Source organism: Rhinatrema bivittatum, chromosome 6 (genome assembly GCF_901001135.1).
Source record: "Rhinatrema bivittatum chromosome 6, aRhiBiv1.1, whole genome shotgun sequence".
Taxonomy (NCBI): domain Eukaryota; kingdom Metazoa; phylum Chordata; class Amphibia; order Gymnophiona; family Rhinatrematidae; genus Rhinatrema; species Rhinatrema bivittatum.
Window position 1 is genome coordinate 333,048,485 of NC_042620.1, and position 12,959 is coordinate 333,061,443.

Below are 12,959 nucleotides of genomic sequence, written 5' to 3' on the forward strand. Positions count from 1 at the left end.
GTTGATAAAGTTAAAATAAAATCCATAAATTTACTAATGAATCTTATCCGTTAAGTACTGTCTGTAATACTAATGGAGTTTCTTCCTTAATTTTATGGGAAGAGTTTACTCCATTGCCCTCAGTAGACTTTGATCTTTTCTTCTTAGTGCAGCTAGGGCTACTACTAGTGTTTTAGATCCATGTTCATCTTTACTGGTTAAGAAGGCTGGAGAAGTGCTTGAAAAGTATAGCTTTTGTTTTTAATTTGATTATTGATTTCATTGATTTACTTTTGGGTACTCTTTCTGAAGATGTTTTGTTTTTTTTTATCTTTAAGTAAGAACTGATTAGGCATCTCTTGAAGAAGTCTTCTTTGGCTCCCTCTAAGGTAGATGATTATTAGCCAGTTGCTAACCTTTCATTTTTGTCCAATATGGTGGAATGAGTAGTCTTGGGAAAGATGAAGGATTTTTTTTGACCAGTCATTGCTTAGATCTTTGTCGGTCCTCTTTTCGCTGGTTCGTAGTACAGAAACTACTCTGATTGCCTTAATGGATGATGTTTGGCTGACACCTGATAGAGGAAAGCCCTCCCTGCTAGTTCTGTTGGACCGGACAGCAGCTTCCAACATTGTTGACCAAGAGGGCTTATTGTTTAGGCTCATGGACATCAGTGTCAGAGCAAGGGTTCTGGCTTGGTTTAGGTCATTCTTAAGAGGTAGAACTCAGTCAATAGTCTGCCAGGAGAGTCCCAGCCTTTAGAATATAGGGAGTCCCACAAAGAGCTATTTTGTCTCCTACTCTTTTTAATCTATAATCGTCTGGTCTTTGAGATCATTAGGGATTTTGGCTTTAAGACTTGGCATTATGCTGATGATTTACAAATATATTGTTCTGTGGAGAGTTCTCCAGCTGAATTGGTTATGACCATGACTGAGTTCTTGTCACAAATCTCAGCTTGATATAGTTCTTATTTGATTTTTAATTGTATATTTGTTGCACGCTGCTTAGAGCTTTAGATGGGCGATATACAAACCTAAATTTGTAGCATACAGTGTGCAGCACAGTGGACCTAATTTGGATTATACTGGATTAGTGCAATATGAACTCTAGTGTACCAGAGACCCAAGGTGCATTTATTTCTTAGATCTAGTTTAAAGCAGCAGTCCAATAACGTTTCTAACAAAATTGTTCCCCTTGAAGCATATCTTGCTATAGGATAGTTTTACATCTATCCAGTTGTCAGAAAGGTAAAAGCTGAATAATCTTTGTCTAAAATGGACTGCTGAAAATCCAGAACAGATTGTTCTGGTTCATTACCAACATCATCATATCAATCCGATATAGGATACTTAACATGTAGCATCCGCCCAGGGCATAACTATCAAATCCTTTTTCCAATGCCCAGGGTCTCAAAACTACCTAAAAGTTTTCTTTGAATATTTAATACATTCTTAAGTGATGGAATGATATTTTTAAACTATCAAAGCTGCTGGTACAACAATAGTCATTAAGGATTTATACATTTCCATTTCTATTTGAGCAAAGGCACAAAACTAAGCATTTGAAACAATGAAAAGAATACAGAACAATAATTTTGTTTTTGCCAAATGGAATCAAAGAGATCTATATTTTAAGAAAGACAGAGGAAACAGCATCCAAAAGAGAGGGTATGGCTGGCCAAGATTATATTCTGCCCACTATCAAAAGACAAAGACATGGGGATAGCATAAGAGATAATGGTAAAATGAACATTTGCTTTACTGTTCTGAAAGATCATTGACTTAAGAGTTTTTTCTTTCTTTTTTTGCAGGAGGTTTAATCCTTTTGCTTTGACAATGGTTTTATCATCATCACATCCCCAATGGGTTGGGTAGCAGGGCATTAACCCACGATATTGTACAGGTTGTCAATCTCACAAAAAAAGAAAACAAGAACGAACCATCTTCAGCTAACAGGTCAAACTCCGTGCTTGTATTTTAGCCAAAAAGAAGCCAAGAAGATTGTGAGACTGAATTGTTTAAAAGAAATCAAAATTAGAAGGATGGAGGGTTTTCAGTTCTTTGCAGGAAAAGCCACACACACACACACGTACTTACAGTTTGTAAGAATATCATTCAATTGCCACTTAAGAAAGATTGTTCGATAATGAGCTACAAAATAATGGACCGTATGTCCAATTTAAGATGCCTTTTTTTAAAAGAAATCTGGTTACACTTTTGAAGGATTAGGTTACAGGCTGTACTACCATTTACTACAATGTCAAATGTAGACCGTAACAGAGAAAGCTAATCTAAATATCTAATTTCTGAAAGCAAAATTGTATCTAGATAGTTCAGTAGCTGTTCTATTCCTCACTTTCCCCAGATCTTATAGAAGCTTCTTGTATGAGCGAGATTAAAGCAGATGTACCCTGCATCATTTTTCAGTCCCAAAGTACATTATGCAGAGCAACTCTCGCTAACATTTGTCACAAGCAAATGACAGTAATGGATTTTCCCAGCTGCATTGTTAAACAAGATTATATTGAATGTTCTTCAGCCTTTTGTCTCCTCACTGCTTCCACGGTTGCTCTACGCCCAAGCACTGCCCTGCCCTATTACAATGGCAACAGATGAGCCTTGTGTGCTCACCTGAATGAAGTGAACAGACTGCATGCTCTCAGTGCCATAAGGAATTCCTCAACATGGCAAACCAGGTCTGATCAATTCAATATATGATCACTAAACCTCTCTGGAATCGAGTCTGAAGGTGGAGATCCTCTTGTGAAGCACTGTGCATTTACAATAGGGCTGCATATATCTGGGGAACCTAAACAGGACTAAAATCACTGGCAAACAGGATAAAATTCAAGACATCATGAACTTACGACAAACTTGATCAAATTTGCAAGCTCATTTCTGAACTGGCTTGCACAAGCAAACTGAAACAAACATTTTTTTTTTGTTTTCAGAATGAGTTCAATTAAGCTTAAGTTAATTTATGTACAAATACATAAATCTTTCACACATGCTATTCCGAGAGAAAAGTGCAGCACAGTATGAGCTTGAACTGTGCTCCCTAACATTTCTATATTCCTATGAAAAATGGATACTAAACTGCCAGTAAATATGATAAAATTAATCAGCACTGGATCAATACAGTAATTTCTATATTACCAATTGTTTTTGGACCAGGCAACTTACTCCCACTCTTTGGGCTAACATGCGCCATTAGCCACTTCTTGACATTTATGACAGATTGGCCCATCTAAGGAACCTTGGCCATCATCTGTATTACCCGAGGTTTTCTTCTCCTAGTTTTAATCTCACTCCCCCCCTCCCTCTTCCTGCAACAATATCCTGGCTGGAAGGTATGGGTTGTGATTTCTTCTCGAACAAGTGTGCTCTTGATACAGCCGGTAACGCTGATTCATAAAGCCATATATGGCAATAATAATGAATGGCTGAATGCAGCCTTGCATATCCATACTCCTTCTCGTAATCTACGGTCTTTAGGCAAGGCTTTGCTTTTTGTTCCTTCAGTAAAATCAGCTCACCTCAATGCAGTAAGGGAAAGGGCTCTTTCGATAGCTGGCCCTAAATTGTGGAATTCCCTCCCGCTTGAGCTACGATTAGAGGAAAATATTCAGTTTTTCAAGAAGCACCTAAAAACATGGCTGTACACGCAAGCATTTACTATAACAGATTGATTCCAACAGATTTTCTGGGAACTAAAATACTAAAATACAACTGCTAGATTTTATTTTATTTTATTTTTAACCCTATTACTAGTTTGAAGATTGAATGAATGTATGTATTTTATTATTTTTTTAATCGATTATAGTATAATTTAATGTTATTATTTATAGGGTTTTATTTTAATTTCTAATTTAGTTTTATCATTTATAATATTTTATTTGTTTTAAGACTTGTCGTTAAAGACAGTCAGTTGTTTGATTGTAAACCGACTTGAAGTGTATACAATATGTTCGGTATATAAAAATGTTTAAATAAATAAATAAATAAATAAATAAATAAAGCAATGGTGGAGACTCCCTTTCAGGGGTTCGGCAACGCCATTCCCACCAGACCAAAAAGTAGCAGCCCGGAGTGAACACGGACCTCCCAGAAACAGGGCCAGCTACTAAATGCAAACTTTTAATCTGACCACAAATGACATCCAAGAAATTCTAAAATAGCATAAGCATTATTGCAAAAACTAGAGCTAGTAAGTAACACGGTAAATGATGGTGGAAGACGTAGTCATTAGAAAGAGTGGGGCGGGGGGGGGGGGGGGGGAGGAAGCCACAGGAACCATGGACCCTCCAAAATTCGGCCCGCCACCTGCAATGATTGCTCCCTCTTCCCCTGCTCCTAAATTTCCATTGGCTTCCCTATAAGCTGAAAAGTACAAGAGAGTAAAACCTCCTCTGGCTAGAGAGCTGCAGGAGCAGGCAAGAGAGTGAGACCTCTGGCTAGAGTGTGTCGCGATTAGTCAAGCTTTGCTTTGACTTGCTTGATTCATTGTTAGGTATCCAAAGCAGGCAATGTAGAGATTAGTATTTAATAGTATATATTTAGCATGTCTGAAATGTATCACCGCTGTGCAAGAGGATGTTAAATGTCAGAAGTCTGGGGATAGGATGAAAGAGGACGTAGGGTTAAAAGTTACAGTGGAAAGATGTTCTGACAAGCTTAGCAAGGCAAATATAAAAATATGCCAAAAAGTAATTATGTATGCTTGTTTAAAATAAGAAGGAAGAAATAGAAAAATACAGGTCAAGATGACCTAGGAATGGTGAGATGTGTGATTCATGCCGATTTTTAAGAGTATAAGAGAAAACAATGCGGAGGTCAATTTTAGAATTCTCCGATGAGACGTGTCAAGTCAGAGAGAGTATCTTGGTATGTGCATATAAAAAAAAAATTGATAATTGGAAAAGGTAGGGGGGGATCTAACACTTGGCAAAACGCAATTTGAGTCTTGGTGTGATCAAGCGGACACATTGAGAAAAGCTATTTCGCAGGTTTATAATTACCTTAATAAGGACCCCAAGGTTAAACCAGCCTATCAGCAGGCTTGGGAGAAAGACTTGCAAAAACCCCTATCGAAAGAAACCTGGGATCAGATATTCTCTTGCACGAAGACAGGTCTCCCTTATTCACAGTTGCTCGAGAACCGGTATAAAGTATTATTACGCTGGTATTACACACCATCTAGATTACATAGGTTCAAGTCAACTTATGATAACAGATGTTGGAAGGGATGTGGGGAAGAGGGTACATTCTATCACATGTGGTGGACCTGTCCCTATTTGGTAAACGTCTGGGATGATGTGGCTATCCTTCTCAGAGCAGTTCTGGGGATCGAGTTAGTCCTCAAGCCAGAGCAAGTGTGATTGAATCTTCCGTTTGATCTGTCTAAGATACAGGACAAACTGGTTCATTATATCTTGTCGGCTGCGAAATGCCAGATTGCCCTGGAATGGAGAATGCCTGGGCCTATAGCTTTTGGGAAAATTCACAACAGGCTGCAGACCCTCAGTTTATTGCATGACAGTGTTAGTAATTTTCGAGCATGTGAAGTAGCCTCAGCTCGGAAGGTGTGGCAACCATATAGAGATTGGCAAGCCCGACAGCGACCATCGGAATCCACGCTCCCATAATATTCTTACCGCAGTTTTCAGACTTTTAGTATTTCAGGCTTCCCACCTACATAGCCTATACCTCATCTTTACACGCATATGGGGGGATGGGAGGGAGGGGGGGGAGGGGTACTTAAAGACAAGTGTGTTGGTGGACAAAGGACCACTGGATGGGCGATAGCTTGTTTTGATGACATACCTATGTTGTATCTTGTTTGCTTGTATTTGACAAAGTTGTATTTTCAATGCACACTTCTAATAAAAATTTTCAATTATAAAAAAAAAAAAAAAAAAAAAATTGATAATACTTATTTCAGCCAACTTGGTAAGATCATTCTTTCATCTAGGTTAGGAAAAGGCCCAGGGATCTAATAATTTTATTTTAGTATCAACAAGTGCTCTGCTTGCTGGTCCATCCCTCTCCCTCCTCAGAACAGGCTCTGCTGATTCAGTTTCTCCCCTCTCCAACCCCCACCCTGGATAATCTGATGACATCAGATGAGCTCTCTCTGCTGGAAGAAAAGCAAACCCCAGTCAGCAGAAAAAAAAAAAAAGCAGGAGCTGCAACTTTATCATCTCCTTATGACAGGCTGACAGCAGCAGAAAACCAGAAGACAAGGTGAGGGCTAAGTATCTTTTGTTTCTTTTACTGCCGAGCTGCTGGGAGTCAGGGGAAGTTCTCGGCCCTGCTAGACAGGCCTCCGTGTGAGCTGGCTGGGCTGATCTCAGAGAAGAACAGTGTAGTGGGCCATGGAGAGAGTAAATGCAGTCAGTGAGTGCCTCCTGAGGAGGGAGGAGGAAGAGTAAAAATGGATACTGCAGACTGGGTAAGGGCTGGCAACAAGGTCAGGAACTTTACATAATGATGCTGTAGTGACCTTCGTAGCCAGTCCAGAGGGGATATTTCGCAAAGGGGGTTCTTTTCAAAAGGATTTAAGTTTCAGTCTATTGCGTTTTCATTTTAATCACATTAACAACATAGCGAACCCTGGTGTACACTTCCCAGAGTCCGCCATAAGAACTAGTACAATATAAAACACGATATCAGAGCCAAATAACCCCCCCGACCCGGCGCGCATCAGAGAACATTTAGTGTATGAGCGTCACCCGCTTGGAAACACTATAGTCATTTAGAATTTGGCTTCTCGTCCTCGGCGGGAGGGACTGCAGGTAGGTATCCCAGGTCAGCAGAAACATTTGTCTTTTTTCCATCAAGTCCAAAGTTTCCATATATTTTTCACTGATGCACACAGCATGTATCTGATTCCTCAGATGTGTCATACTAGGAGGGTCCCTCCCCAAGCCAGCTTTGCAGGATTGTTCGCTTAGCTAACACGAGCACTTTACGGATCCAAAGTCACACGTATGGACGTCTAGGCGCTACCCTACTTAGTTGGCCAAAAAGAAGCACCTCTGCCGTCAGAGGGAGGGAAAAGCCGTTAGCTTGTGAACATAAGCGACCAGTGCCCGCCAGTAGCCTTGAATGTTAGGGCACTGCCAAAATTGGTGCCCCAAAGTTCCAGCTGCTTCCTTACATTTCACACAATGATTGGATTGGACCTTGCCCTTTGAATACACTTGCTTTTGCGGGCAGTGGTAGCGTATCAGGAATTTGTAGTGGATTTCCACGAAGAGCAATATTGGTAGTGGTAGTGTCTCAGCGGCAAATCCATAGCTAGTTCTGCAAACTATTTACTCAGTATTTTAGCATCGTCCAGATTTGTATGGAGCTTAGAGAGAGCAGCATAATAATACGAGGGGGAATGCCGCGAGGGGTCCGCAACAAAAACCTCAGTAAGCGTTCCTCTCTGTGCCGATCCCCAATCCCTCACAGGTAGAGACTGAATGTAATGGCGGGTCTGCAAATAAGTAAGAGTCTCTGCTGCTCACTCCATAGGCCTCCTGCAATGCGGCAAAGGATCGAATAATACCATCTTCATCTAGAAATTGGGCTATCCATCGTATTCCTCTCTGGGACCACTGACTAAACACCCTTTGGGTAGAGCCCGGTGTCAACGCCTGGTTGCCTAGCAAGGGGAGAAACTGAGAAATACGCAAATCTAATCCCAACAGTCGACAAAACTGATGCCAAGCGTGGCGTATGGGGATTAAGAGGGGGCTATGTCAAGCTGGGTGGGGACAAATGTAAGTGGAGAATGCAATAAAGAACCCAATTCATTAGTGGCAAAAAGCAGGCACTCCGTAAACATAGGAGTGTAGTATTGCGTCCCCAACAACCAGTCAGCCACATGCCGCAAGTTTCAAGCAAGACTAGCATTTCAAGTCCGCCAATTCCAACCTGCTCTTTTCCCATTTACGCATGAGCCTCACGAGTGCTATCCGTGGTTTGCCCCCTTTCCAAAAGTATTTGCGTACCAGTGTTTCTAGGGGGCACACGTCTTTGCGCTTGAAATGACAGGGGATGATTTGAAATATGTACACCCATTCGGGCAGGATCATCATCTGAAATAAATTCACCTTCCCAGCAAGGGACAATGGGAAATCTCGCCAGCTACACAGTAACTTATCAGTTTGGGCCATAAGTCTTTGTATATTTACTGGGCTCAGCTGATGTAAGTCTCTGTGAAGGACAATCCCCAAATAGACAAAGGAGTCCCATCACATTGGAAACTCCCCCTCCCAGGTTTCTTTTACTATGTCATCCGTGGGCAATGCTTCACACTTATTCAAATTTAACTAAAAACCTGCGAGTGCCCCATATCGCACAAACTCCCCTAAGGGCTGCTGGAAGCGAGGAGGCAGGACGGATAATGTGTAGCAAAATGTCGTCTGCAAACACTGCTAGTTTAAAGTTGTGGGATGGATGAGCGTGAAACGGCACACCCGCTATTTGTGAGTTGTGTCTAATGTGCTGCAAAAGGGGCTCCAGAGCCAAAATATATAGTAGGGGAGAGAGGGGGCATCCCTGTCGTGTACCCCGACCTAAGACAATATCCACGGACTGAAAGCCATTTACCTTTATGAATGCCTGCGGGTCAGCGTAAAGCACACGGCGGATTTGGATGAAAAATCCCTCAATCCCAAAGGCCTGGAGAGTTTGGAACATAAAACCCCAATCTAAGCAGTCAAACGCCTTTTCAGCGTCTAGGCTTACCAGAAGGGAAGACTCTTGTAGCCACTGGGTCCACTCAATAGAAGCCAATATTAAACGAATATTCTTGATCGCATATCTACCGCTCAAAGCAGCCCACTTGGTCCTCCCCCAATAGAGCAGGGACTAGTCTAGACAACCTCTTTGCCATAATCCTTGCCAGCAATTTGATGTCAAAATCTATTAATGAGATGGGTCGTTAAGAGGCTAGATCCTGTGGGTCCTTGCCTGGTTTGGGTATCACAATGATAGCTGCTCTATTCGGCGTGAGTGGAAATTGGCCCAACTCACTTAGCTTAGTGTACAAGTTTGTTAGAGGGGTCCCCACCTTTGCACTTAATTTGTAAAATTCAGATGGCAAGCCATCCGGCCCTGGAGACTTCATCACGGAAGCCTCCTTTATCCCAACCAAAATCTCATTCATCAGTATGGGCTGGTTTAGCAGAGCAAGCTGTGCCTCAGACACTCTGGGGAGGCCTATCTCCCTGAGATACGCTTGAGCTGCCTCTGGGCTCCCCCCTTCCACTGTGTAAAGATAATACCTATGGTGCAGTTCCGTAATCTCGGGTCCAGGAGTACGCACGGTCATGACATATTTCGCGCCCGCCCACTGCTTAGTTAACATAGCTAGCGACCTGCCCGCTTTATTCCCGTGTTGGTAGAACCTACATTTATAATACATAAGGGATTTCTTAGCCCGCTGATGTAAAAGTTCATCGAGGGACACTTGTGTTGCCCAATATTGTGCCTTAGTGGCTGGATCAGGGAGCTTCTCAAATTGTTATCTATCCTTAATCAATTGCTTCTCTAGATTTAGAATGGCGGCCGTAGTCACTTTCCATTTGGTTATTACATATGCAATTATATCCCCCCTTAGGACCGTTTTGGCAGTTTCCCAATAGAGCACCGGGGTGTCTCTATGCTCCTGGTTAGCAGCCGCAAACTTCATCCCACTTTTGCCCAATGTAGTCCCTAAATGCCCTTTCCGTGTAAAGATATCTGGGGAATTGCCACATGTTACGCATACCCGGGGGGTGGTAGCCTTCCAGGTCCACCCATATGGGAGCATGATCCAATATCACTTGTTGTCCAATAGCTGCTGCGGATGTTTTAGGAACGGTGACCTGGTCCACTAAGATATAATCCAATCGTGAGTGAGTGTCGTGGGCCCTCGAGGAGTGGGTTCAAGGCCTGCCATGCGTCTATTACATTAAGAGTATCGTATAAGTAGCCCATGCCCTTCCTGCCGCCGTGTGACGTAGACTCTCGACCGTGGGAGTGATCTAGTGTGGAATCTAGAACACAATTAAAGTCTCCCCCCACAATTAGTTCCGCGGAGCTGTAGGGCAATAGCATCTGCATTAATGCTTTAAAAAACTGTGGGCTATACACATTAGGGGCATAGACAGTACATAAAGTGAGTTGTCTCCCATACAGTCTACCCTCAACTAACAAGTATCTTCCCTCCAGGTCCACAATTACCTTGGATTCCTGAAAGGGGACTGCCTTACCGACTAATATCGCCACTCCCGCCTTACGCATGCCCGATGGGGCAGCAAACTCCTTCTTTACCCATTGGCGACACAGCTTCTGGTGCTCATATGCATCTAAATGCGTTTCCTGTAACATAACTATGTGCGCTTTCCAATGCTGTAGCGCTTGGAGGATTTGACATTCATGGAGCCAGCGGACCTCAGCCTGGGCCGCTGTTCCCTAGGTATAGTGGGCCGCTCCTTATAGCAAGCCTCAAGTATCAACACATACTTTCCCCTGTGCGCGCAGTCACCCCCTCCACTCCCTATCCCCAACCTCGTGCCCTCTCCCTTCCCCCGTCCCCCCTTCCCCCAAACCATTCTGAACTGGCCCGCAATCGGGCAGGAAGTCAACATGATCCACATGGCAGGGTCCTACTCCTCATTAGTGTAACTAAGTTCGCCTCCCTGTTTGTCCTCAGATCAACATGTCTCAATTCTGCGCTCACTTGGTGCATCAGTACCATCAGCCCAATGGCCGTCGCAAAGTCAACAAAGAACTAAGTTAAACTCAAGGTACCGGCCAGATCAGGCCGGTAGTAAACAGAACCAGTCTCCTTATGGTGCCATTAGCTTCCACTTATTTATATCCATAGCCTCGTGTCCAGTAGTTGGCTATCCCCAAGGCCTTCAGCGGGCATCTACCGGTGATGTGGTACCAGCTTCTGTTTCCTTCAGCTTGGGGTGAAGGAAAGCTTCTGCCTCCTCTGCCGTGGCGAAGAAATGCACTGTGTTATTATAGAACAACTTCAAACGCGCAGGGAATTGCAGGGTGAATTTTAGTTGGTGGCAAACTAAAAGGGAGCAAACACCAGCAAAGGCCCTATGCTTCACTGCCACCACAGCAGAGTAGTCCGCAAAAAGCAAAATCTTTTGCCTTTCGTATTTGAGGTTACGTTGCTGTCGGAACTGTGAGAGCAGTAGTTCCTTGTGCCGAAAATTGAGAACCTTGGCTATCACAGGTCTAGCTGGATTGTGCCCGGTCATTTTTAAACCCAAGCGGTGAGCTCTTTCTATTTGCACCATTGTTACAGCACAGCGCGGAGGTCTCTGTCCGAAATAGTTTCTGGGAGGCCGATCAATCTTATGTTGTTGCGCCATGAGCGATTCTCCAGATCTTCGAACTTGGCATCCGTTTTCCCAAGCGAAGCTTTGAGCGTCTCCAATTCAGTCGCCATTTCTTGAAGGTGATCCTCTGTCGTACTAATCCGTGTTTCCGTCTGTTAGGCGTCCAAAAGGATTTAATGCATAAAACTGGGTTTTACATGTGTAAATGCACTTTACCCATGTAAGTAGGCTTTTGAAAATTGCTACATTATATGCCATTGAACTGTCCATAGGTTATACACACGAAAGTGCACTTTACGCATGTAAATGGCTTTTGAAAATTGCTGAAATGGTATGTTACATTTAGACATGAAAGTCCTTTGAAAATTACCTTTATTTAAAATATTTATATCCCATGCCCGCCACATGAACAGCAGTGTGTCACAGCATCTGAGAACATGTGTGTGTCTGTGTCAGAGTGTGTAAGAGTGGGTATCAGTATCAGAGTGTCTCAGAAAGTGTGTGTGAGAGAATGCGAGCTGTCAGTTTCTGAGCAGCAACCGAGTGTGAGTGTGAGTTACCACTCTTTTCCTGCCAATCTTAGGCTCACCAGCTATGTTGACATCACTATGCAACATGGTTTTCGCTACTTTTTTCCCAATCCGGAGACCTTTCACAGAGGATCTAGTGACTTTCTTCAAGTAGGAGTTGGCAACAATTCATAGGCATTGGACAGGATAAGCCACCCAGACCCTAGCTTGTCCAACTTTATCTCAAGGCAGGCCATCCCTGCTTGCAGACAGAAAGATGTCCCTAGTGGCTTTCCAGCATCAAGTATTTTATTGGTAGGTCTGGGAATAAATAATTCTAATCTATGTTATGCAAATAATGTACATAAGAATAGACAGAGCTTGATTACCTCCCCCCCAAACCAAAAAAGCATTCCACTGCCCCTGGTGGAAAAGGAATAATTGGATGACCCAATCTGCCCAGTTTTATTCTTCTTTGGTTCTCTACCATTTTGGACATATGAATTCCCAAATGAAAACCAACACCAGCTACCACCCTCCACCCAGATCTTTTAACTGACAAACCTGTTTCTACCACTGCCCTCTAAATCTGTCCCAAGCATATCCAAATTCTGTTATAGTCCTAGCCTCCATCAACTCTTTGATGCTTAAAAGTCTCACACTTACTCCAATGCCCAGAGCCTCTCGCATGCCTTACCACCAGGCTTTGTAACAATCCAAACAGCTTCCAAAACTAGCAAAGCTGTTGTCTGAATATTCAGCCACCCCCGTTCTTGTCTAAATTAGGGTTGTAAGCATGGCCACTTTGTGCGAGTTACCTCCACCTTCTTGGATGCCACGGTCAGGGGGTATTTAGTGCCCACAAAATTACTAGGATCAAAAGATGGCGCTCTCAGCAGTAGCCATACTATTGTTGTTAGGACTGTAACCAAGGTTGCTCCACGAAGGTTCCACGTATTCTCCCCTCTTTGACACTCTAAAACATCACACGATTATACAAAAAACGCTCAAGTCCTCTCTGTCATTTCTTCTCCCAAGCATGCTTCACATTCTGTCAAGATTGTAGGTGCTACTAGTAATCTAAATCCGGAAGTTCATTTTTCAATAAAATCTGGAATGCACATTGTAACTTA

The 12,959-nt window shown here is 42.9% G+C and overlaps 1 protein-coding gene across 10 annotated transcripts in view; it reads right to left on the reverse strand.

Annotated features, from left to right (window-relative positions):
* Positions 1-12,959, reverse strand: part of MTMR1 (myotubularin related protein 1) — a 128,924-nt gene that overhangs the window by 76,509 nt on the left and 39,456 nt on the right. The gene's annotated exons all lie outside the window — the stretch shown is intronic.